This window comes from Sarcophilus harrisii, chromosome 4 (assembly GCF_902635505.1).
Source record: "Sarcophilus harrisii chromosome 4, mSarHar1.11, whole genome shotgun sequence".
NCBI lineage: Eukaryota > Metazoa > Chordata > Mammalia > Dasyuromorphia > Dasyuridae > Sarcophilus > Sarcophilus harrisii.
This window is the reverse complement of record NC_045429.1, coordinates 48,837,521-48,861,073: the sequence shown is the minus strand read 5'-3', so window position 1 is coordinate 48,861,073 and position 23,553 is coordinate 48,837,521. Positions and strand designations below refer to the sequence as shown.

Here is a 23,553-nt window from a genome sequence, read left to right as displayed (position 1 = left end):
TAGTGAAAAACAGATCAGCAGAGAGGTTATTTTTTTTGTAAGTAAACCTGAGAATCATCTGCATAGGGATATTTTAATATTACCTTGTCCAAAACTGATTTTGATCTCTCATACCCTCCCCTTTCTCCAATTGTAGAGGGTACCACCAATTTCCAAAGTACCCAGCATAGATGTTATCCTAGGCTCTTCGCTCTTTTTCTCAACCCCAATCCTATCTATCCACCCTCCGACCAAGAGGTTGGTCATTTCATCAAGTCTCTCCTTTCTCCAATCTAACTTCCTCTCCGCTGTCAAAATCTGACCATATCTCTGCTCCATTCATCCAGTGAACTTCAGTGATTTTTATTGTCTCCTGGATCACATATACAATCAATTTAAAATCCTTAACTTGGCTCCTTCCAGCCTTGTGTCTTCTTAGTCCTCACTTCCCCGAATAAATCCTGAATCATAGTAATACCAGCTTTCTTTTTCCTCTAAATAAAAGACTCCATTTCTATACTCTGGGTGTCTCCCATGCCTGAACTCTTTGTCTCCTTCCCTGGCTTCCTTAGTTAATGCCCCATCTTTTGCATGAAACCGTTCTCAAGTCTTCATTAATCTGAAAACTTTTGCTCTGAGACTTTATCCCATTTATTCTGTGTGTAACTTGTTTGTACATAGCTGTGTGCAGTCTCCCCAGTCAGACCATTTCCTATTTGAGAGTAAGAACTCTGTCTGTCTGTCTCTGGTTGTGTTTGCTTTACTTTTCTTTGTACCGAGAGCATTTTAGCGCAGTACCTGGTAGGTATTTTAAGAAATGCTAGTTGATTGACTCCTGGCCTGATCAAAACTACCACTTCCAGCATCTCAAGGTCAGAAAAGGAAAGCACTCTTTCTTGACCGGGACATTTTAAACACATTTGGTAGCTTTTCACTCATACATGCCCTTGATAAGTAGGAAAGGTTCTTAGGTATTCCTGAAATAGATGTGAACATTGGAATTCCCTCTCTCCCAAGATTTCATTGGAATAAAGCAAAACAAATACCTGCATTGATCATGCCCTCAAATCTTTCCCCTTATTCTGTTCTTTGAAACCATTACAGTGCCTGGAATATAGTAGGCACTTAATAAACGCTTGTCGATTGATTATCAAGAGCTGTGTAGCATTCTTAATCATTGTCTTTTGGAATCTTAGTTGGTGGTTGCATTGATCAGAGTCTTAAGTATTTTAAAGTTGTTTCCTTCCTTCCTTCCTTCCTTCCTTCCTTCCTTCTTTTTCTTTTAAAAAGATTTACCACTATTGTCTTTTTAAAGAATAAATTTTATATTTTCATAAAGATCTCCCTTCTTTCCCTCCCACCATCCCCACCTCACTGAGAAAGCAAGGAAAATAACATCTTTATTACAAACTTGTTTAGTCAAGAAAAAAAATTCTCTCTTTGGCTAGATATATTATTGAAAAATCAAATCTTCTCAACCTGCACTTTGAGTCCATCACCTTTCTAACTGGAAATCAGTAACATGTTTCATCATGAGTCTTCTGGAATTGTGATTGGTTATTGTACTGATCAAAAGTTTGAAGTCTTTCAAAGTAAATTATTTTTATGATATTTTTTTCCTGTTGTATGAATAGTTTTGGGGCTTTCTCCACCATGGAACAGAGCAGGGAGTTCTTTCTGGGTTTTTCTGAAATCATTCCTTTCATCATTACTTGGGGAGCAACAATATTCTATCTCATTTATACAGTATAAATCATTCAGCCGAACTCAAATAGAGGGGCATCTTCTCCGTTGGTAGTTCCTTGTCATGACAAGATACAAACGTGAAATTTTCTTTGAAATCTGAGTAGGTATTTAAGTAAAGCATGTAAATGAATTTATGAGGGCATTTTACTAATTAGCACAAATTACTTAAATGGACTAAGCTGCACTTAGCAGCTGGTAGTATTTAATAACAGTTATGGTTTATTAGACAATGGGCGTGATATCAAAATTAATTAACGTCATGTCATGTGTTTTGCCCCTGGCATTATATTAATTAAATTAATTGACACCTGCACTCCTGGTAATTCTTTGATGTCTTGTAAGTTTTCAATTTTCTAATTTAAATTTCATTTTTTCCAGTTTAATTTTTATAACTGTGAAAACCAAATGCCCATCCATTTTTCATATCATTTCAGTGACTCAAAGCATAGAGCACAGGGCTTCCAGTCTGAAAAACCTCAGTTCAACCTGAGCTCCATAAACTTACTAGATTTGTGACTCAGAGCAAGTAACATAACTTCTTTTTGACTCAACTGTAAAACTGCCAAGTGGGAAGCTATTATACGGTATATTATAGATATAATTAATGTTTTTTTTTTATTTATTTAATGGCATTTTATTTACAGGTTATATGTATGGGTAACTTTACAGCATTGACAATTGCCAAATCTCTTGTTCCAATTTTTCCCCTCCTTCCCCCCAGCCCCTCCCCCAGATGGCAGGATGACCAGTAGATGTTAAATATATTAAAATATAAATTAGATACACAATAAGTATACATGATCAAACCATTATTTTGCTGCACAAAAAGAATCGGACTCTGAAATATTGTACAATTAGCTTGTGAAGGAAATCAAAAATGCAGGTGGTCAAAAATATAGGGATTGGGAATTCAATGTAATGGTTTTTAGTCATCTCCCAGAATTCTTTCACTGGGTGTAGATGGTTCAGTTCATTACTGCTCCATTGGAAATGATTTGGTTGATCTCATTGCTGAGGATGGCCAGGTCCGTCAGAATTGGTCATCATATAGTATTGTTGTTGAAGTATATAATGATCTCTTGACCCTGCTCGTTTCACTCAGCATCAGTTTGTGTAAGTCTCTCCAGGCCTTTCTGAAATCATTCTGTTGGTCATTTCTTACAGAACATTTCTTCCATAATATTCATCTACCACAATTTATCCAGCCATTCTCCAATTGATGGGCAATGACTCAGTTTCCAGTTTCTGGCCACTACAAAGAGGGCTGCCACAAACATTCGTGCACATACAGGTCCCTTTCCCTTCTTTATGATCTCTTTGGGATATAAGCCCAATAGTAATACTGCTGGATCAAAGGATATGCACAGTTTGATAACTTTTTGGGCATAGTTCCAAAATGTTTTCCAGAATGGTTGGATGTATTCACAGTTCCACCAACAATGTATTAGTGTCCCTGTTTTCCCACATCCCTTCCAACATTCCGCATTATCTTTCCCTGTCATTCTAGCCAGTCTAACAGATGAGTAGTGGTATCTCAGAGTTGTCTTAATTTGCATTTCTCTGATTAATAATGACTTGGAGCATCTTTTCATATGACTAGAAATAGTTTCAATTTCTTCATCTGAGAATTGTCTGTTCATATCCTTTGACCATTTATTAATTGGAGAATGGCTTGATTTCTTATAAATTAGAGTCAATTCTCTATATATTTTGGAAATGAGTCCTTTATCAGAACCTTTGACTGTAAAAATATTTTCCCAGTTTATTGCTTCCCTTCTAATCTTGTCTGCATTAGTTTTGTTTGTACAAAAACTTTTCAGTTTGGTATAATCAAAATTTTCTATTTTGTGATCAGTAATGATCTCTAGTTCTTCTTTGGTCATAAATTCCTTCCTCTTCCACAGGTCTGAGAGGTAAACTATCCTGTGTTCCTCCAATTTATTTATAATCTCATTCTTTATGCCTAGGTCATGAACCCATTTTGACCTTATCTTGGTGTACGGTGTTAAGTATGGGTCAATGCCTAGTTTCTGCCATACTAGTTTCCAATTTTCCCAGCAATTTTTGTCAAACAGTAAGTTCTTATCCCAAAAGCTGGGGTCTTTGGGTTTGTCAAACACTAGGTTGCTATAGTTGTTGACTGTTTTGTCCTTTGAACCTAACCTATTCCACTGATCAACTAATCTATTCCTTAGCCAATACCAAATGGTTTTGGTAACTGCTGCTCTATAATATAATTTTAGATCTGGTACAGCTAAGCCACCTTCATTTGATTTTTTTTCATTAATTCCCTTGAAATTCTTGACCTTTTGTTTTTCCATATGAATTTTGTTGTTATTTTTTCTAGGTCATTAAAATAGTTTTTGGGAGTCTGATTGGTATAGGGCTAAACAAATAGATTAGTTTAGGTAGTATTGTCATCTTTATTATATTTGCTAGTCCTATCCAAGAGCATTTAATATTTTTCCAATTGGTTAGATCAGACTTAATTTGTGTGAAAAGTGTTTTGTAATTTTGCTCATAAAGTTTCTGATTTTCCCTTGGCAGATAGATTCCTAAGTATTTTATACTATCAGTAGTTACTTTAAATGGAATTTCTCTTTGTAACTCTGACTGTTGGATTTTGTTAGTGATATATAAGAATGCTGATGATTTATGTGGGTTTATTTTGTATCCTGCAACTTTGCTAAAGTTGTGGATTATTTCTAATAACTTTTTAGTAGAATCTCTGGGGTTCTCTAAGTATACCATCATATCATCAGCAAAGAGTGATAATTTGGTTTCCTCATTGCCTACTCTAATTCCTTTAATCTCTTTCTCAACTCTTATTGCCAAAGCTAGCATTTCTAATACAATATTGAATAGTAACGGTGATAATGGGCAACCTTGTTTCACTCCTGATCTTATTGGGAATGGTTGCAGTTTTTCCTCATTACATATGATGCTTACTGGCGGTTTTAAATAGATGCTGCTGATTATTTTAAGGAAAAGTCCATTTATTCCTATACTCTCAAGTGTTTTTAATAGGAATGGATGTTGGATTTTATCAAATACTTTTTCTGTATCTCTTGAGATGATCATATGGTTTTTGTTAATTTGGTTATTAATATGGCCAATTATATTGTTAGTTTTCCTAATATTGAATCACCCTGCATTCCTGGTATAAATCCTACTTACGTCAGTTTTTATATTGTCTACTGAAAACAGATAAGGATTTCGGATCAGAATGAAAAAGGGATCCAGATGCAATCAAAGCATTGTCGAAATTGGAGATGAACAAGGATGCCAGAAGACTGCTTGGGTTGGCTTGTTTGATTATCACTTTTGGAAGGCCTGTCCCGATGCTTAAGGATAAATTCAATCCTGTTATCGGTCTAGTCCAAAATAAAAGTTACTAGGACGTGCATACAGGGACCTTTTCCTGTCATGTACCAGACTCAGTCCTCGAAGGCCATGTCTTGCACTTATTGACACTCTTGTATTTCAATTGAAGCGAAATACAGACAAATGAGGTGGTGATTTGAGAACAAGACCCAACAACCAGTTAGATAAGTAGAAAGATCTAGATGATAAGAGAAGAAAGGGTCACTCTATCGTTCAGGATGGGGAATATGTCCAGAGGCCCCTAAGGAAGTGAGACGTGTAAGAAGGAACAAACCCCAAGGGTCGTGCAACGAGAAGAGTCAGGTACCAACTTGCCGTTAAAAAGACTTGCGTTGGCCGGGAATCGAACCCGGGTCAACTGCTTGGAAGGCAGCTATGCTCACCACTATACCACCAACGCTGAAGTGCAGAAAGGGTTTTCCTATGCTGGCTCAGAACCCTAGCTTTTACTCCTCTTATTCTCCATCTGTAGCCCTGCCCACAGCTATATTCATTAACTACTCTCCCTCCACATTCGCGCTACGCAGAGTTCTCCTTGGCTCCTTGGCAACAGTTCTCTTTGCTCGAAGCTTTCAGCTCCTACATGGCTCCTACTACTAGTTCTGCCAGAGATGCCCCCTGGTGCTACCCCAATTCACCCATATGCCTCTTTGTCCCCATGTCCCAGAACCTCGGCCCCCAGGTTCCAGCCACAGTCCGAGACCATCCCCGCTAGACATCCGCAGCCGCACAGAAGGCTGAGGTTGGAGGCAAGGTGGATGGATGGTGCGACCGCAGAAACCCGAGCCTCGCACACCTCCCACAGACGGGCTGGAGCCCGCCAGATTACCAGAGGGAATGGCCAGAGAACTGGGTTCTTCCTATGTTCTGGGCCAGATTGTGATCTCAGTGGTTTGCGTTACAGCCCATTTCTTCTGTTCGAATCCTACACAGGCCCTCCCGCACGCTCAGCGGCCCTCTATTTGACTTTGACACGATATTCCATCGCTCCCACTTTTGCGATCGGGTTGTGGAAGTGCATATTTGCGTGTGGCACTGAGTGTTTGGGGATGTTGGCTGCGTGTCTCCGTAGCCAAGATCGCGTGTATTCCTGAACTGGGCGCTGGGGTGAGGGCTCTTTGGACAAGGACTAGGGCGCAATCGCCTGAGACCAACTCCTGGGCGCTGGCTTCGGGCAGCCTCTGGCACCTTTTTGGCTTGAGCAAGCCCAGAAGCTTGCCCAGCTGAAATAGGCCCCGAGTCCTGGTTCTGTACTCAGGTTTCAATTTGGGTCTGGAGCCAAGGGATTGGGCAGGAAGGGAATAATGCGACCAAGGTTACTAATCTACAGAAACGGAGAGTTCTTTGAAAGCCGGAGGTTGGGAGGGGAGCCCTAGTGGATGGGGAGGGGGTTGAGAGTTTGGCAAACATCCTGGGGAAATGGAACGGGAAAACACCCAACTGCGGGTGGGTGACACAAAGGTTTGTGCTCTAAAAGGGATTCCTGCTCCCCGTCGGGGAATCGAACCCCGGCCTCCCGCGTGACAGGCGGGGATACTGACCACTATACTAACGAGGAAGCCGCTTAGTGGCTGGTTTCTGTCTTCAATCTTAGCCCTACAAATACGTTTTCCATTTGATTGACAGTTTCTGTTTTAAGGATTCTTTTGGGGTCATGACTGTAGAGCAATATTTCCGCTTCCCACCTGACTCAAACCATCTCACTCTCAGTGGACTCCTTGAGTCACTTCCGCACTCTTTTCTCGTTCCTTGTTCTCCGGGACGTCCGTCCATCCTTTCCCGTAATTAAAGGGACTGTTTTCCAAAAGGATTCTTAGAGTGCTTGAGTGCGTCTTTCCCTCTTTTTCTTTCTCCCTCGCTCTGCCTTTTCTCTGATTTTGCCAGGTCGGCGGCGCCTCCGCTGGAGGCCCTCCAGCTTTGGGAGCAGTTCCCTGGCAAAGTCCCCAGGAGACGGTACGCTGCGTGAGCGCAGATCTCCTTTTTTTTTCGTTCTCTGGGTCGCTCCCCTTCCCTCGCTCCTGCCCCTCTTTTATCCCTATCTTCTTTGTCGAGGAAACTATTGCTTGCCTCCACTAACGCTCCGGGGACCTGCTTGCTGGCAAATGATGGCGCTTTCTAAGACTATTTTAGAATTTCGTCTTGGAGTGGCATGTATTCCCTAAAGAGCCAGGCTGCTGGGGATGGAGGACGCAGGTGGAGGAAGGAGAGGTGAGCTACGGTGAGGCGGAGCGGGAGCCGCGGAAAGGCTCGGGGCAAGTCAGGGTGATTTGTGGTGGTTCAGATCTTTGCCCCGGAGTAGGGTCTACGTGTTGGCCTGGAGAGGTACGTGAAAAGGATCGCAGTGTAAGTGGACGGCTGGCTCTGGACACATGGTCTTTCTCAGAAGGTGTTGGTGCCAGAGGGAGAAATCAACTCGAGTGAAAGGAGCCGGATGAAGTGAATTGGGCTATCTGGACGATTGTATTGTGGCTGATATCACCAGAAAGGAGGGAGGGGGAGACCTACGGGACAGTCAGGATGGCCGAGCGGTCTAAGGCGCTGCGTTCAGGTCGCAGTCTCCCCTGGAGGCGTGGGTTCGAATCCCACTCCTGACAGGTTTTTTAGCTGCATACTCCTTTTTGAGGGTATTCCCTTCCCACGTTGATTTTTTAAAAAACTAGGTAAAAGAAAGTACAATCGGCCTCGATTCTTCCTTTCGGCACTAACACCGTGTAAGAAAGTCCACGTGTCTGTCAAGTTTCCCAGTGTTCATAGAGACGTAACGGAACCACAAAAGTCCTGCAATTGGGTGCTTCAGTGGTAGATTATCCGTCTGTCACGCGGGAGGTCCAGATTCCGTTCCTATTTTATGTGTAAGCAAGATTTTTCATAAATTCTATCCAAAAAGTGCCCAGTTTTTGAACAGCTCCCCTCAGAACGCTTGAATCTTCAGGAAATTTCCTGTTAACGACCGCAGTGTGTATTTTCTTTTGCATGCCAGCTCGCCTCTTGCTCTGCGGAGCCGAGGAGCTACAACTATAGAACCATTTTGGGGCGCGTGTGAAAGTTGACTAGATCGTTGTGCATGGGTGGTTCAGTGGTAGAATTCTCGCCTGCCACGCGGGAGGCCCGGGTTCGATTCCCGGCCCATGCAACATCCAGGTTTTTTTTGGGGGAAGCACAAGACTCCTTGGCTGTCCTTGTCAGATTTTGGACGGCTCTTCCCCCTTAACTCAAGATGTGCCCCTGGCATTTAGGAAGCAGCGTATGTTTCTCCATCTTCTAGCGTCTCTCTCTCCCTCTTCCCTTTCCCCTCATAACTTGGGGAAACCAAGGAATCCTTTGGCAAAAATTTGACTTTTGAGCTACTGGATTCTGTTTTTCTTTCTCAGGTTTTGGCGAGACGCCAGAGGAAATGAAATTAGTGATCGCGTAAAAGGGTATTTTCCCTGACCGGGAATCGAACCCGGGCCGCGGCGGTGAGAGCGCCGAATCCTAACCACTAGACCACCAGGGAGTTACACTTGTGTTTCCTACGTTCGAGTCTGACGGTCTAAATACCACCACCCCCTTCCTCAAATCCACAGAGAATTTAACAATGTCTAATCCCTACCTACCCTATCTTTTCCGTACCCCAACATCTCTTTATTCCGTGTCTTACTATATATATGCCCTTTCCTCCTTTTATTTACGGGGTTTCTTTAGCTGACCATTTGTTCCTATGCCACGTTTTTCAGAGTCTCTGCAGATACCTGGATGTCTTTGGACGGCCTCTTCTTTTGGGTGAGAAACGATCTATTTGACTGTTCTGGTTTCCTGTTTCTTTTCTTTCAGTATCAGTTTCATCAGTGTGCCAGGAGGAGCTCAGAAAGACCTTGGTTGGTCCTGAGCCAACCAAGGAGAACTAATCGAAGGAGAAAGTCTTATTCTAGTGGATGTGCTTAACTGTGAGAGAATCCCTTTCCAAATCAGAGAATCCCTCTTCAAAATCCTCCAAATTATCTCACCTGTCTTCATTTTGTAGAGTGTGCAATTACAAATCCAAATTCAGGGAGGGGAGGCAAGGGGACAGACTGAGAAGCATGGGCAAAGCTTTATAAACCCTCAAATCTTAGGACCCCTCCCTTCAATTATTATCCATGTGAAGATAACTCCGTTTTTTCTTTTTAATTGATGTTCTTCAATTATATGTAAATTTATTTAACATTCGTTCTTCAAAATTTTGCTTTCCAAATTTTTTCCATCACATCCCTCACCTGTCCTTGAGAAGGCAAGCAATTTGTTGGAGGTTATACATGTGCAATCATACAAAACATATTTCTGTATTAATCGTGTTGTCCCCAAGCCCAAGGGGAGAAAAAAAAAGTTTTTAAAAAGTATGTTTCTCTTTGCGAGGATTCCATCACTTCTTTCTCTGGAGGTGGATAGCATTTTTCATCATAAGGCCTTCGACATTGTCTCGGATCACTATATTGCTGAGCACAGTTAAGTTATTCATAGTTGATCATTGTACAATGATGCTGTTACTGTGTACAATGATCTCCTGGTCCTACTCAGTTCTCTTTGTATCAATTCATGTTAAGTCTTTCCAGGTTTTTCTGAAAGCATCCTGCTTGTTATCATTGTTTTTTGTTATTTCTCATTACACAATCATATTCTGTCCCTATCATATATCATAGCCATCCCCCAAATGATGATTATACTCTAGATTCTAATCCTTAACTGTTGAGGGCCACAGGCAGTAGGGAACCCAGGGCAAGGTATAAAACCCTTTTGACTCAGTAAAGAACTTTGCTGAAGTGTTTAGTTTGGCTCCCCCCGACCCCTACAGGCGTTCAGCTCTTCTGAGAAGTCCGAGGATGTGGAAACCTGTTTTGTACTTGAAAGAGAGTATGTGGATATGGCTAAAAAGCATCTGCTCACTTCCCTATCTGTGAACACTTGACCATCTGTGCATTTCCCTCCCATAAATACAAAGATGTAAACAGTGCATTTATAAGGCACAGCTTTCCCCTGAATAAACGGACCCCTGTTTAATCATCCCCCTGAGTCTCCACCTCTTCATTCCTCACTTAAGATAAGGGCTCGGACTGATATTGAAGCCCTCCTGCTAAGGGATCTGGACACTTAGCCACAATTTTTTTTTTAAATGTTGATAAGTTTTTGTACATATAAATCTTTTTCCCTTAAAAAAATCTCTTTAGGATACAGACCTAGGTAGTAGTATTATTGGGTCAAAGGGTATACCCAGTTTTTATAGCCCTTTGGGCAAAGTTCCAAATGCTCTCCAGAAGAGCTGGATCACTTTACACAACCAACAGGAATAGTATCTCAATTTTTCCACACCCCCCTCCAACATGTATCATTTTCCTTTTCTGTCACATTAGTCAATCTGATATGTGTGAGACGGTACCTCAGAGTTGTTTTAATATCGATTTCTCTAATTAGTAGTGATTTAGAGCATTTTTAAAAATATGGCTATAAATAGCTTTGATTTCTTTCTCTGCAAATTGCCTCTTCATATCCTTTGACCATTTATCAATTGTGGAATGCTTCTAATTTTCATAAATTTGTTCCAGTTTTCCATATTTTTTTAAAATGAGATCTTTATCAGAACAACTTGCTATAAAATCCCCCCTCCTATTTTTAAAAATCGTGTATGCATTGGTTTTGTTTGAGCAGAACCTTTTAAATTTAATATAATCAAAACTCTCCATTTTACATCCTGTAATTCTCTTGTTCTTATGTTATCATAAATTTTTCTCTTATCCATAGATTTGACATGTAAAATATTCCATGATCCCCTTCTATAACTTTATGCCTAAATTATGTGCTTTATATAGTTCGAGATATTTTGGTCTATATTTAGTTTCTAGGGAGCAACTAGGTGGTACAATGAATAAAATGGAGTCAGGACAATAGTTCAAATTTGGCCTCAGACATTTACTAGCTGTATAGCCCTGGACAAGTCATTTAATCCTATTTGCTTCAGTTTCTTCATCTATAAAAAGAACTGAAGACAATATGACAAACCACTCTAGTATTTTTGCCAAGTCTCCAATAGAGGTCGTGAAGAGCTGAATAGGACTGAAAAATGACTAAACAAGCACAAGTGAGTTCTTGATGCCAAAGCTTGGATCTTTGTGTTTGTGGAGCACTTGATTACTTTGGCATTGTACTACTGTGTGTTCTATGTCTAATCTATTACATGGATTCACCACTCTGTTTCTTAGCAAGGACAAGATTGTTTTGACAATTTGGTACTGCTTAGGCTTCCTTTCTTCCCATTTTTTTTCTTTGATTCTTTGGATAGTGCAGGTCTGCACTAGCTGAGGACCCCAACACTGGGCATCTGTAAGTTTTTGGGTCCAAGTATGATTTCAGAAGAGATGTAATCACTGTTCTCTCTTGGTTATCTCTTTGGATATTTGCTTTTTCAAATTGTGTTGTCATTTTTTCTGGTTCTATAAAATAATTTTTGGTAGTTTGATTTGTATGGCGCTAAATAAATGAGATAATTGACATAAAATGGTCATTTAAATTATATTTATGCAGTCTACCCATGAATAATGAACATTTTCCCAATTGTTCAGATCTGACTTTGCATGAAAAGTCTTCTGTAATTGTGTTTATATTGTTCCTGGGGTTTTCAAGATTTCCAAGTATTTTATATTGTCTATAATTATTTTCAGTAGATTTCTCTTTCTAGTTCTTGCTGTTGGACTTTAAATAAAGAAATGCCAAAGAGTAATTACGCTCTCTTATCGTCTGCAAAGGATAATTTTCTATTCTCATTCCTGTTCTAATTCCTGTGATTTATTTTTCTTCTCTCATTGATATAACTAGCATTTCTAGCACAATATTGAATAGTTGTGATGATAATAGTTCTTTGTTTTACCTCTGATCTTACTGGGAAAACTTCTAGCTTATCACAGTTACAAATAATACTTGTTAATGCTTTTAGAGAGATGCTACTTATCATTTTAAGGAAAATCTACTCCAATGCTTTCTAGGGTTGTTGTTTTTTTTTTCTTTTAATAGGAATGAGTTTTTAACTTGGAATGAGGTAACTCATATAAGCTAACTCAAATAAGTAATAACTACCTTTTTACCTTAACTAGGAATGAGTTTAATAGGAATGAGTAAAAAGCCTTTTTTGCATTTATTGAGATAATCATATGATTTCTGTTGGTTGTGGTATTGATATGGTCAATTATGCTGAATGTTTTTTTTTTTCTAATATTGAACTAGTATGTAATTCCTGATATAAATCCTATCTGGTTATGTTGTATGATCTTTGTGATATAATTGTATTTTCCTTATTATTTTTACTTTAGAATTTTGTATCAGTATTCACTGGTGGAAATTGATATAAAGTTTTCTTTTTGTTTTTGTTCTTGCTTGTTTACATAGTGACATCTTATTTGTGTAATTAAAGGAATTTGATAGGACTCTATTGCCTATTTTTCCAAAAAATGTAGTATTAGAAGTAAATTTTTAAAAATCATAAATCCTTCAGGACATGAGGATTTTTCTTATAGAACTCATTGATGGTTTGTTTAATTTCCTTTTTCTAAAACAGAGTTATTTAAGAACTTTATTTCCTCTTCTGAGGCTTTGCATGTATCTCTTTTGACTTGTCTATGCTATTCTAAATTTGTGTCTTGACCTTCCCTGTCACCATAGTAATTTTCTAAAAAAAAAAAAAAAAAAAATCATCTGTTCATTTTCCCAATCCATTTCTTCACTTTTAACTTTATGTTAAAGTTGGACAATTTTCTCTGGGTGCAGAGGACATACCAAAGCTTCAGGCCTTTCTTGCCTCTATCTTCAGAACTAGCTTCTGGGCTGCTAGGGAACCTAGCAATAAAAATGCTAGGGAACAGAATAACAAGAGTCTGCATTAATCTTGCGACCCTTCATTGTGTACCTTGCACACAATGCCCCATTTGCATAGGCAAGAAGTCTGTACAAAGATAAGTCTTGTGCAAACTTGACCTTTGTGGTCTTTGGCTGGTTGGATCTCAGTTGGATCTTTTGGCTAAAGGTCGGGGTACACACACTGTAGACACGCCAGGACAGGCATCAAGCATGCACCAAATGGAGATTGCCCCCATCGTCTCAGGAGTTGGGCTCCTGGATACACAAGCTAAATACATACTTGTTGTTGGGGCACATTGGCAAGGGAGATGAGAGGAGTATAAGTATAGGACAGAAGAGGGAGAGAAAGTTAGGAGAGACAAGATGATGTAACCAAACAATAAAGCTTCTCTAACTGCATTAGTGGTGTCAGACTACTCTGTCATATCTGGAGACCTCCAAAGGTCACAGAGGCAACAATAATTGTGGGTAAGTGCTCAGATACCAGCTGGTGTCAGTAGGTCTGCACTAGCTGAGGACCCCAACACTAGGCATCTGTAAGTTTTTGGGTTTTCCAAGTATGATTTCAGAAGAGATGTAGTCACTGTTCTCTCTTGGACTTTACTCAGTTTTGTGAGTTTTGTGGGGGCTGGAACAGCTCAGATCAGTTTTGTGAGCCACTGGAATCACTCTTTTCCTTCCTAGTACTGTGACCAGAGTTCCCTCTTTCCTTCAGTTGCAAGTGCTAGTGTGCAAGTTCTCCTCCTTGCCCTAGGACTGTGACCTGAATCCACCTATGGGAAATGCAATACATCCTGCACCCAGTATCAGCAAAAAGTCCCTTGTAATCGCCTTCTAACTAGTGTCCCATTCCTTACCATTTGTGAACTGAGAAGTCTAGAAGTCTTCCAAGGGAGTAGCTAGAGCTGAGATCCATTATCACTAAAGTCAGGCAAATCTTTTCAGTCAGCTTTCTAAGTTGTCTTGGGCTAGAAAATTGTTTCATACAATGTAGCGGGCCAGAACTCTGGAGAAGTATATTTGAAACAAGGTGTTAACTCAGTGGAATTGATGAGATGATGGTTCTCTAGTTCACATATATACTTAGTATTTAGCATGATGAGGTAATGGTTCTCTAGTTCACACATATTCAATAAACTATAATGATGTAATTCTACTAAGGTATATAAGGACTGAGAAGGACTGGAAAAGAGATATTCTATTTTTGACCATTCTCCTGGTGGTTGTCCTGCCTCCTGTACTAAGATCAATATTGGGTTAGACTGACAGTCACAGACTGTAAAAGAAACATGAAGGAGACAATAAAGACTCTAGACTCTATTCCTGACAAGTCTTGTGGTGGCTGTCCTGCGACTTTCACTCCTTCACTAAGACCAAGGACTCAGGCTGATCCCAAGGTACTCCAGAAAGCTAGCCTGAACATTACAATTCAAACTTTTGGTGGTTTTATTCATTTAGATGTTGGTGGGTTTTTTTTTTGGGGGGGGGGAGAGGAGGTTAAATGACTTGTCCAAAGTCACACAACTAGTGTTTTGAAGCTGGATTTCAACTCAGTTCTCCTGAATCCAGGTACAGTGTTCTATCCACTGCATCACTTAGCTGTTCCCCACAATTCGTTTTGAAGCATTATCATAAAGTTGTTTGGAAGGGAATTGGAAGCTCTCAGATGAGTCTCTGACTTAACTATGCCATTGATCATTCTCAGATCTTCTTACATAGTACCTAAACCTTTCTCCTAAGCTGCAGTCTCTTATTTCCATCTGCCTGTTAGATATCTTTTAGGTAGAAGTCCCATACACATCTGAAACTCACCATAGTCAAAACTGATCTTGTGATCTTTCCCCTCAAGTCTTCCCATTTCCCTGATGGGAGAAGGTAACCCTGTTACCTAGGCTGGCATCCTAAATGTCATCTTAGACTTTTCACTTTTCCTTACCCCAATTCCACCTCCAAATAGACAATAACTCTCGAATCCAATAGTTTGTACTTTCTCAACATTTCTTCTATAGTCTCCCTTTTTTCAGTGACAACATCCTACCATCCTAAAGCAGGTCCTCATCATCTCAAACCTATACTGTTGTAATAGTAAAGTCACTTGATCTCTCTGTATTGGAGCGCCTGCCAAAATCTTATTGGAGTTGATGGATAGGAATGTCAGAGAATGGCCAGATCTTGCTTCAGTTGGCTTCTCCATAGTAAGTAATGAGATCCAGAAGTTTTGGGATGTGTAAGGATCAATTCTGGCTATTGTCTGTCTCTTCCAGAATAAAAGCTCCTAAAATTTATATGCAAGAGGTTTTAGTGTGCTTTCTAGAGCCCCCAAATTGAGGTGCCAAAATGTACTATGCTTTCTAGAGCCCCCACGCTAGGGTGCCAAAATATACCTTCCAGAATAGTTCTCTTGAGGATCTCGGGACCAGCCCGAGTCCTTGGTCTTAGTGGAGGAGTGAAGAAGACAGGATACTCATGAGGATGGCATAGAGTCCTCTCAGCCCTTAAATATCTTAGTAGGATTACATCACCACATCACACTGAGCAAGTGCTAACTATGGTAGCATTACATCTCCACAGCAAGTGTGGAGCCCACGTGTTAACTATAAGTACCCTGCTATGTAAATTCCTCTTACTGTAAGTATTGGGTGCTTCAAGTAGAACGCAGGTGATCACACCCTCCCTGATTTCTCAGGAAGGTCGAGAGCCCTTAGGGGAAATGGGGAGCCAAACCAGACACTGTCAGCAGGTTCCCTCCAGGCTGAAAGGACTTACAGCTTACCCAGAGTTCCCCCACTATCTGCTGTCCTCTACAAGAGGTCTTTCCTGTTTGCTTACCAAAGATAAAGACCCTGAACAACATACCAAGTACTGATGAGACATTCCATTATTTTTCAAATAAAGTGGGATGAAGTGAGGTTGAGTTTGGCCCGAAAGACCAAGATGCAGCCAGACAATGCCAAAGCTCCAGGAGGGCCTCAGTTGGGGAACATGACCAGAGAGACCCTAAAGAAGTGTGAAATAAAGATAGGGACAGGCCAGAGGGCGGCCTAAGGAAAAGAACCTTTATATTGTGATATAGTGGTCGGCGCTGTGGCAAGAAAATGTCGTAAAAGGCTGCATCTAGCGGGAATTCAACTGCTTGGAAGCAAGTTAGTATGTTCACTTTATCAACTACCTCTGAGTCCCTTCGCATCTGCCTCTGTCAAGCTCTGGCTTTTCTCCTGTTGATATGCCAGCTGAGGCAAGCTCAAGAGTCCTGCCCGCCCCGGTACCGGTTAGTGGGCTCGCTAGCTCCACACACCAAGCACAGGCCAGGCCGAAGCTCCTCTTGGCTCCTTGGCGACCGCCCTTCTTGCTCGAAGCCTTCAGCTCAGACGTGGCTCCTGCCACTTCTGCCAGAGACGCCCTCCTGGTGCTGCTCCGTTGAGTTGTTTCTTGCAGTCCAGTTGTCCCAACAGCTAAGACTCCACACGTGCCGCTGCAGCCCGGGACAATCATCGCAAGCCGGGAAGCAGTTCAAGGCTGCAGCTGCATCAGGCTGTGAGATTGAGGAGAGTGCCGTAAAAGGTTCTGCAGGCAGACTAGCTCAAGCCCACTAGCTTTCTGTGGGGTCCGGGAGAAATGGAACCGAACGGAAACCTTCGACTATTACGGGATCAGCCCCATGACCTCTATGGGCTGGGTTGCCACAGCTCTTGCACCCGAGTGACCTGGCCCCAATCCTACGGGCTCCTCCCCTTACTCCTGCCGGGCCGTTCTCCTGACCCCACTTTTTGATGCGGCCGTGTCCGCACACCTTTGCGTGTGAGTGGCTCTGTTGTGGGGGTGTTGGGTGCGTGCCTCCTGCAGGCAAGATTGCGTGCATTCCTAGCTCCTTGGATCCCAGGAATCGGGTGCCATTGCCTGAGAGCAGCTCCTGGGACACTGCACCTCTACTGCTACAACAGGAGCGCTCTGACTAGCCCAGACACTTGCCCTGCTGAGATCAGGCACCGAGGGGTGGCTCTGTACACTGGCTTCCTTTTAGGTCTAAAGGCGAGGGATTGGGCAAGAGAAAAAGCATACTCATTACTACGCAGTGCGAAACTGAGAGTTCCTGGGGTTTGGCGGGGGATTCCTAGAGTGTGGGGAGGACGTGGAGCGTGCACGGAGTCAGACCAGCTTTGGGCATGGACTGGGAGGAAGCGGTAATGCTGAACCATTTGGAGTCCTATCTCTTGCCCTCAGAGAGATTTCTGTGACTCGCAAATTGATGCAACAAGCAAGGAGACGAACGCAATAGCGGTGTGTGCAAAAGGCAACGCACTCTCCGTCGGGGAATCGAACCCCGGCCTCCCGCGTGACAGGCGGGGATACTGACCACTATACTAACGAGGAAATGACTACACTTGTGATGCTCCGAGGCAGCACTGTCCCTAACCACACACAATTTCCATTGCCTTGACAATCTCTATTTTGGGGGTTCTTGGGACCCACGACCCGGAAACTTGACACAACACAAAGGCCTCATTCTCTTCCTCCACTTTCTGCACGACTCCTTTTCCTCCCCCTCTCTCTCCCACTCTCTGTCCGATGCACCTTCAGCTGCCTCCCTACCTTTCTTTGTTCTCTAGGATTTCCATTTTTTCCCGAAATTTCAGAGACTAACATCCGAAGTATTCTTCCTTTTAGCTTGTGGATTAGTGCGTGTGTCTCTCTGTGTGTGTATGTGTGTGTTTGACTCCTCTGAAAGTCTCCAGCAGCTTATGGACCCCTTCTCATGATAACGTTTTTGAATGCATGATTGAATGCAACGAATGAAATACAACGAATTTCCGACGAAACCAATGGTATTGAAATAGAACTATCAATATCCATCAAATAATTTAACCATGAATGCTCAAGAAGTCTAGGATAGAATCTTAGTCCTCTCAAGATAGCTTCGAGAAGAATGGCAATTACCACTGATCAAGAGGGAGCCCCAGGAGAAGTGAAATGAGTGACCAGAGAGGAGGAGAGGATACCGGAGCCTCCCACTGGGGAGATATGCTTGAGGAAGAGTGCTACAACTGTGAGGGAGCTGCGCCTGGAGATGGTAGGCAATAGGCAGGAGACTGGCAGGGTTAGAAGGAAGAGAAACTGATTTCTCAGGGACTGCATTGGCTGCGCTTTTAAGCCTGTCTCCTCTCTCTGAAGCAATGTTGATCCATACCTGTCTCCTGCCAACTCCATCCTCACTCCCCACTCTATTTTTGGAATACTCTTCCTCAGCGGGATGGAAATTCTCTCAAAGTTTCTAGGCTTCTCTTGGTTTAAGTTTTGCCTCCCAGTCGACAAGACGCTTGCACACCCATTAGTCTGTTTGTCCTGGTCACTGCTAGGCCGGTGTCTTCACAGAGGCCCTCCTGCTTTGGAAACGTGTATCAGACTTTAAGTTTTTCCTAGGAGACTGGACGCTTCGTGAGAGGCTCCATTTTTGTCCTGCAATATGCTTGCCAGGGGCTTCACTGGCTTTGCCTACGTGTTAAGAACCCGTTTTCTGTTTTGATCGTTGGGAAGAAGGTGGTATTAAAATAAACCTGGAGAGCAATTTTCACAATTTAATACTCATTCGTTTATAGAAGAAAGCACCCTTGAACACTTGTGCCACTTTATCTGGATTCCCGAAAATTTTCCCATCTTTTGTTCAAACGGTTTGAAACATGATAATGATTAAAAAGCAAATGGATCAGGAAAAAAAGGCAGTCTTATAAAGAATGGCCTTGGGCAAGAACTGAGAGTGTTCCTCAAAGAGACAGAAGGGAGAAGGGTGGGGACACAGTTCAGAAAGGTCAGGGGAACAGGAGGCACAGGAAGGATTGAGCCAAGTGAGAATGGTTTGTAGTGGTACGGGTCTTTTGAGGACTGCGGGAAGGTGTGTATATTAGCCTGGAGGAGCCGTTGAGAAGGGGCTCAGCGTGTGAGGAAGGATGATCCTGGACATGCGGACTTAAAATAAATTATTGCAGTTTTTTTTTATTTTCAAAATATATGTAAGGATAATTTTTAAACATTGACCCTTGAAAAACCTTCTGTTCCGATTTCCTCCTACCTTTTCCTGTGGGTGGCATGTAATCCAATATATGTAAACATGGTAAAAAAAAAAAAAAGTTAAATCCAATGTATGCTTATATATTTAAACAATTATCTTGTTGCACAAGAAAAAACAGATGTAAAAGCAAAAAAAAAAAAAAAAGAAAATAAAATTCAAACAAACCACAACAAAAAGAATGATAAAGCTATGTTGTGATTCACCCTCAGTTCCTACAGTCCTCTCTGGGTGGAGATGGCTCTCATCATCACAAGACCATTGGCCTCAATCAACAACTTGTCGAAAAGACATGCGGATTTTCTTAGTGTTGGTGTCAGAGGGGAAAGCTAAATCTGGCAATAGGAGCCGAATGAAATGAACTAGAAAATATAAGCCAGTGATGGTGTTGAGACTGTTATTTTCAGAATGGGGGAGGGGGGCAAAGCAAGTCCTAGTCAGGATGGCCGAGCGGTCTAAGGCGCTGCGTTAAGGTCGCAGTCTCCCCTGGAGGCGTGGGTTCGAATCCCACTTCTGACAAGGTTACTTTTTGCCTCCCACGGTTCTGCGGCTACGTCAGAGCTACTGGAAGAAGTGGGAGCGACTTGACTTGCTAGACAATTTAACTACACTTGATGCCCGAGCTATTCTCCCCAATTCGCTCCCTTTCACAGGCCGAACCTGCACGTAGGTGCGTTTAGATGAAGGGTATGTGGAGGAACGCTGGCCCTTGTGAAGAACCAAATCACACTTTTACTGGAGGTAGATAAGGAGAGAAACTGGCTCATGGACAGCGGCCTTTTTGAAACTGCTCGCCAATATAGTTTCAGATACTTAGGTTCAAGTCAGTCGTAGGACTTTTCCTGGAGTAGGTCGTGTAACGGCAGGAGGAGAAATAGGAGGAAGAGGACGACGATTAGAGAGGGAAAAGGAGAAAGTAGAAGACAAAGAGGAGGAAGAAGGGAAAGAGGACAGAGACTATGAGAAGAATGAAGCGGAAGAAAAAAAGTAGTATGGATGGAGTATGGCAGAAGAAAACGAAAAGGAAGAAGAGGGAAGTTTAGGAGGGAAGAAGTCAAGGAAGCCAAGAAGAATGGTAAAAGTTATAGGTTCGGGTGAATTTTAGTTGCAGTAAATTTTGGATTTGGAGCATGGGCAACTTGAAAGTCCTGTGTTCTTGAAGAGATGAGATATAAAATAAGTTACCATGTCTTGCATGGGTGGTTCAGTGGTAGAATTCTCGCCTGCCACGCGGGAGGCCCGGGTTCGATTCCCGGCCCATGCAAAAAGGTTTTTTTAGTATAACTACAAGCAGGAGGTCCTTGTCTCCCCCACTGAAGACACTTATATATCTTCAGGAAACGACCTTCTTCCACCAACTAATCTTCTAGGAGGCCGAAGAAGTCCTTCACCCTAGGGGTCCTGAATAGGATAAAAGCGCTCCTTCTTGGCACAAAAGTTGTGCTTGCCCACTCCCGTTTAACTTCGTCTCCCACGCTGCACAAATTGTCCCGGTCTCTGCCCCCGTACTGGCCTGCGTGTATCCCGCTCCAGGTTGCTATTCGGCCTGTTTAGACTGACTGAAGAGCCTTAGAACTGTAACTTCTCCGGTTTTCCTTACGCAACTGGGACTTGGCGAGACGCCAGGGGAAAATGAAATAATAGGGGAACTGAGCAGGGATGCGAGACGATTTGTAGCTGGCGATGTCCACTCTAACAAGGTGAAGTTGATGCGGTTTGAGTAGTCTCAATTCCTGGTGGTCAAGACGTTAGTGGCAATAAGAGTTGTTATTTAAATCGGTCTAGGATTAGAGTGAAAGAATTCACTCATTCCCGAATTATTAGTTGCAAAATGAGAGTTTATTGTTGGATAGAAATCAGTATACCAAGGGACTGACTTCTATAGTGGCAGATCTATTGGAAAATGGAGTTTTGGCACCGAGAATGCTTTCTCCGTGGGCAGACTGGTCCTGGCAAATTGCTTAGACCATCTGCAAAGACCTTGGTTGAGGGAAGTTATTTTGGGTATCTTGGTGGAGGCTGGGACCGCCCAAGCAAATCAGACTAGATGGGGGCTTGGAACAGCTCAGATCAGGATTCCTCAATTGAATGAGAATTTAGTATTTCTATGGGAGTTGATTCTCTTATTCTGAAAGGTTTGGGCTCTGTCTCGACTCCTTAGAACCTGGGAGATCCTGATCAAAGGGTACACAATCTCAGAGTGATCTTGAAGGGACCGCAAACTTAGTAAAGGAAACAGTTCCCTCCTGCTTCAAAGTCATCTGCGAAAGAACTCGAACTCTCTCCTTGGTGTTAGTGTTCATCTATTGATATGCTGGACAAAATGTTATTCCCTGACCGGGAATCGAACCCGGGCCGCGGCGGTGAAAGCGCCGAATCCTAACCACTAGACCACCAGGGACAACTGAATACATATTTCTGCCTTGTTTATTCTGGACTATACTAGCCTTTTGTATTATCCCCAAATTTTCTTTAGTCTCTTCTAGGGAGGCACTAAATCCATCTATGTATGGCCTCTCCCTGGGATCACTTGTAGAGGTTCCACTGTCACTACTAACCTTTCCGACCTATCCAGGAGCCCCTTTCTTACACCCCGGCCCATGCCCCTAAATACTATTAAGAAGTTTAAATGGATTCAATATTTTTTGTTTTCCGATTTATAGTTAATTGCAAGCGCTCACAACGTGGTCAGAAAAAGCGGTACAAGGACATTCTCAAGGTATTTCTTGAGAACTTTAGAATCGATTGTATGACTCAGAAGACATTGGCGCAGTACCTCCCAGCATAGCGTGCCCTCATCAGAGAAGATGCTGTGCTCTATCAGCAAACCAGCGCTCAATTAGCCCAGGGAAACATGAGATGTGTAAAATTAGAGAACCTACCATAAATGTTCACATGGACCATTTGTGAACGACCTGAGGCAAAACACTCCGATCTCACAATGGCTGATTAACCTCAAACGGACACACTGTAACTCGACTCTAACCTAGTGCTGTCATTTTGGTCCTCTTCTACAGCAACAGCCATCTAATCAACCAACCAACCTAAGTCATAGTTCTTTATAACTGAAATTAATTATAAATTAAACTGTGATGAATTGTTTAGAAATCCAGTGCTCCCGATAATGACTGCTCTCTTCTTGCTTCAAGGAAATCTGCTGTCCTTGGGGCAGGCAGATGGACTTCAGGGAGCCTGTCTTTACATCACCAAGAATCTTTATATCATCAACTTGTCCTTAAAAATAGTTTGGTTTGTTATCGAGGCCAATCTGCTCCACTATTTCTACCCTTGTAGGAGAACTCAAAAAGGTAAGTTCCTTAATCGCAAGAGGGAAGGGGGGGGGGGGGCTTTTCCTAGTTCCCCGTTCCCAAATTAACCAATCACATCCCCCTCATCTGAAACCAATCTTATTCATTTCTCCATTTTATCAAGCTCTTATAGCTAATCATAATTTGTTCTCTGCTTAACAAATACTATTCAAATATAACCTACAATTAGATTATTGCTTACTGTTCCAGGGAAGGGAAGAGGGAAGTTAGAGGAAGGGATAGAATTTGGAACTGAAAACTTTAAATAAAATGTTTTTTTAAAAATGCTAACAAAAATGGAGAAAAAAGAGAAGAGCGAAATTGTCTTTGAGGTTTTGTGAAGAAAGGTAGAATATGTTTGAGAAAAACGTATTAGGGAATATTTCTAAAAAGACTGTTGAATTAGTAAATTAAATAAGTCAGGACTGGTTAAAATTAAAAGTTTTAAAAACAAGGACATCTAAAAGGTAGTCATTGGTAAGAGTGATAATTCATGTAACATCCCATGGATGTCTTTCCAATGTCAAGAGAATTTGAAAAAGACCTTTAGCAAAATGCATAAATGCTCTGTAGGACTGAACTTATGGGATGACATAGACAACATTTCCTTCAAGATGAGTAGTAAAGGATGGATTATAATTAACAACTTTGGAGGGAATACTCACATCAATGAAATTCCAAGATCATTGGAATACTGTAGTATATAGTTGTTAAATGTCTCTGTACACACTATGTGTGTGTGTGTGTGTGGGTATATGTATATCTACATCCTTATACATATCACACATACCTACATGCAAATGTGAAAAGTTGGAAAAATAAAATTCACTAAAAATATTGAGAGTTCTTATGTAGTTTGCTAACTTTCCAGAAATTAAACTATAATACATATTGTGAAGATAAAATAGATAATATTTAAACTTGTTTAAAGTGCTATTTCTTTTTCTGTACTCCCTCAAACTTATAAAACAGAACGGTCCCCCTCATTGAGGATTTTATCTTTGCTGAAGAAAACCTAGATTCTAGGGCAAATTCGAGCTTGACTAATAAAGGGATCATGCTTTCAATGTTTTACATCAGTTTTCATACATCTTGACCTCAATACTACCTCCCCATCACCTCCCCTGAACAAAGCAGCTATGGGACAGGAATTCGAATCCCAAATTAATGTCTTTCCCAGACTCTTTCAACACCTTGTTACCTGCCGCCTTCTTC

The 23,553-nt window shown here is 41.8% G+C and overlaps 9 non-coding genes across 9 annotated transcripts; 4 read left to right on the top strand and 5 right to left on the bottom strand.

Annotated features, from left to right (window-relative positions):
• Window positions 1-5,437: 5,437 nt before the first annotated feature.
• Window positions 5,438-5,509, bottom strand: TRNAG-UCC. Its single transcript has one exon. It is a non-coding gene; the product is annotated as a tRNA-Gly (tRNA).
• Window positions 5,510-6,595: 1,086 nt separating this feature from the next.
• TRNAD-GUC lies at window positions 6,596-6,667 on the bottom strand. The gene has a single exon. It is a non-coding gene; the product is annotated as a tRNA-Asp (tRNA).
• Window positions 6,668-7,620: 953 nt separating this feature from the next.
• TRNAL-CAG lies at window positions 7,621-7,703 on the top strand. The gene has a single exon. It is a non-coding gene; the product is annotated as a tRNA-Leu (tRNA).
• A 468-nt stretch (window positions 7,704-8,171) lies between these two features.
• Window positions 8,172-8,242, top strand: TRNAG-GCC. The gene has a single exon. It is a non-coding gene; the product is annotated as a tRNA-Gly (tRNA).
• A 291-nt stretch (window positions 8,243-8,533) lies between these two features.
• TRNAE-CUC lies at window positions 8,534-8,605 on the bottom strand. The gene has a single exon. It is a non-coding gene; the product is annotated as a tRNA-Glu (tRNA).
• Window positions 8,606-17,268: 8,663 nt separating this feature from the next.
• Window positions 17,269-17,340, bottom strand: TRNAD-GUC. Its single transcript has one exon. It is a non-coding gene; the product is annotated as a tRNA-Asp (tRNA).
• Window positions 17,341-19,466: 2,126 nt separating this feature from the next.
• TRNAL-AAG lies at window positions 19,467-19,549 on the top strand. The gene has a single exon. It is a non-coding gene; the product is annotated as a tRNA-Leu (tRNA).
• Window positions 19,550-20,223: 674 nt separating this feature from the next.
• TRNAG-GCC lies at window positions 20,224-20,294 on the top strand. Its single transcript has one exon. It is a non-coding gene; the product is annotated as a tRNA-Gly (tRNA).
• Window positions 20,295-21,359: 1,065 nt separating this feature from the next.
• Window positions 21,360-21,431, bottom strand: TRNAE-UUC. Its single transcript has one exon. It is a non-coding gene; the product is annotated as a tRNA-Glu (tRNA).
• Between the last annotated feature and the right edge of the window lie 2,122 nt (window positions 21,432-23,553).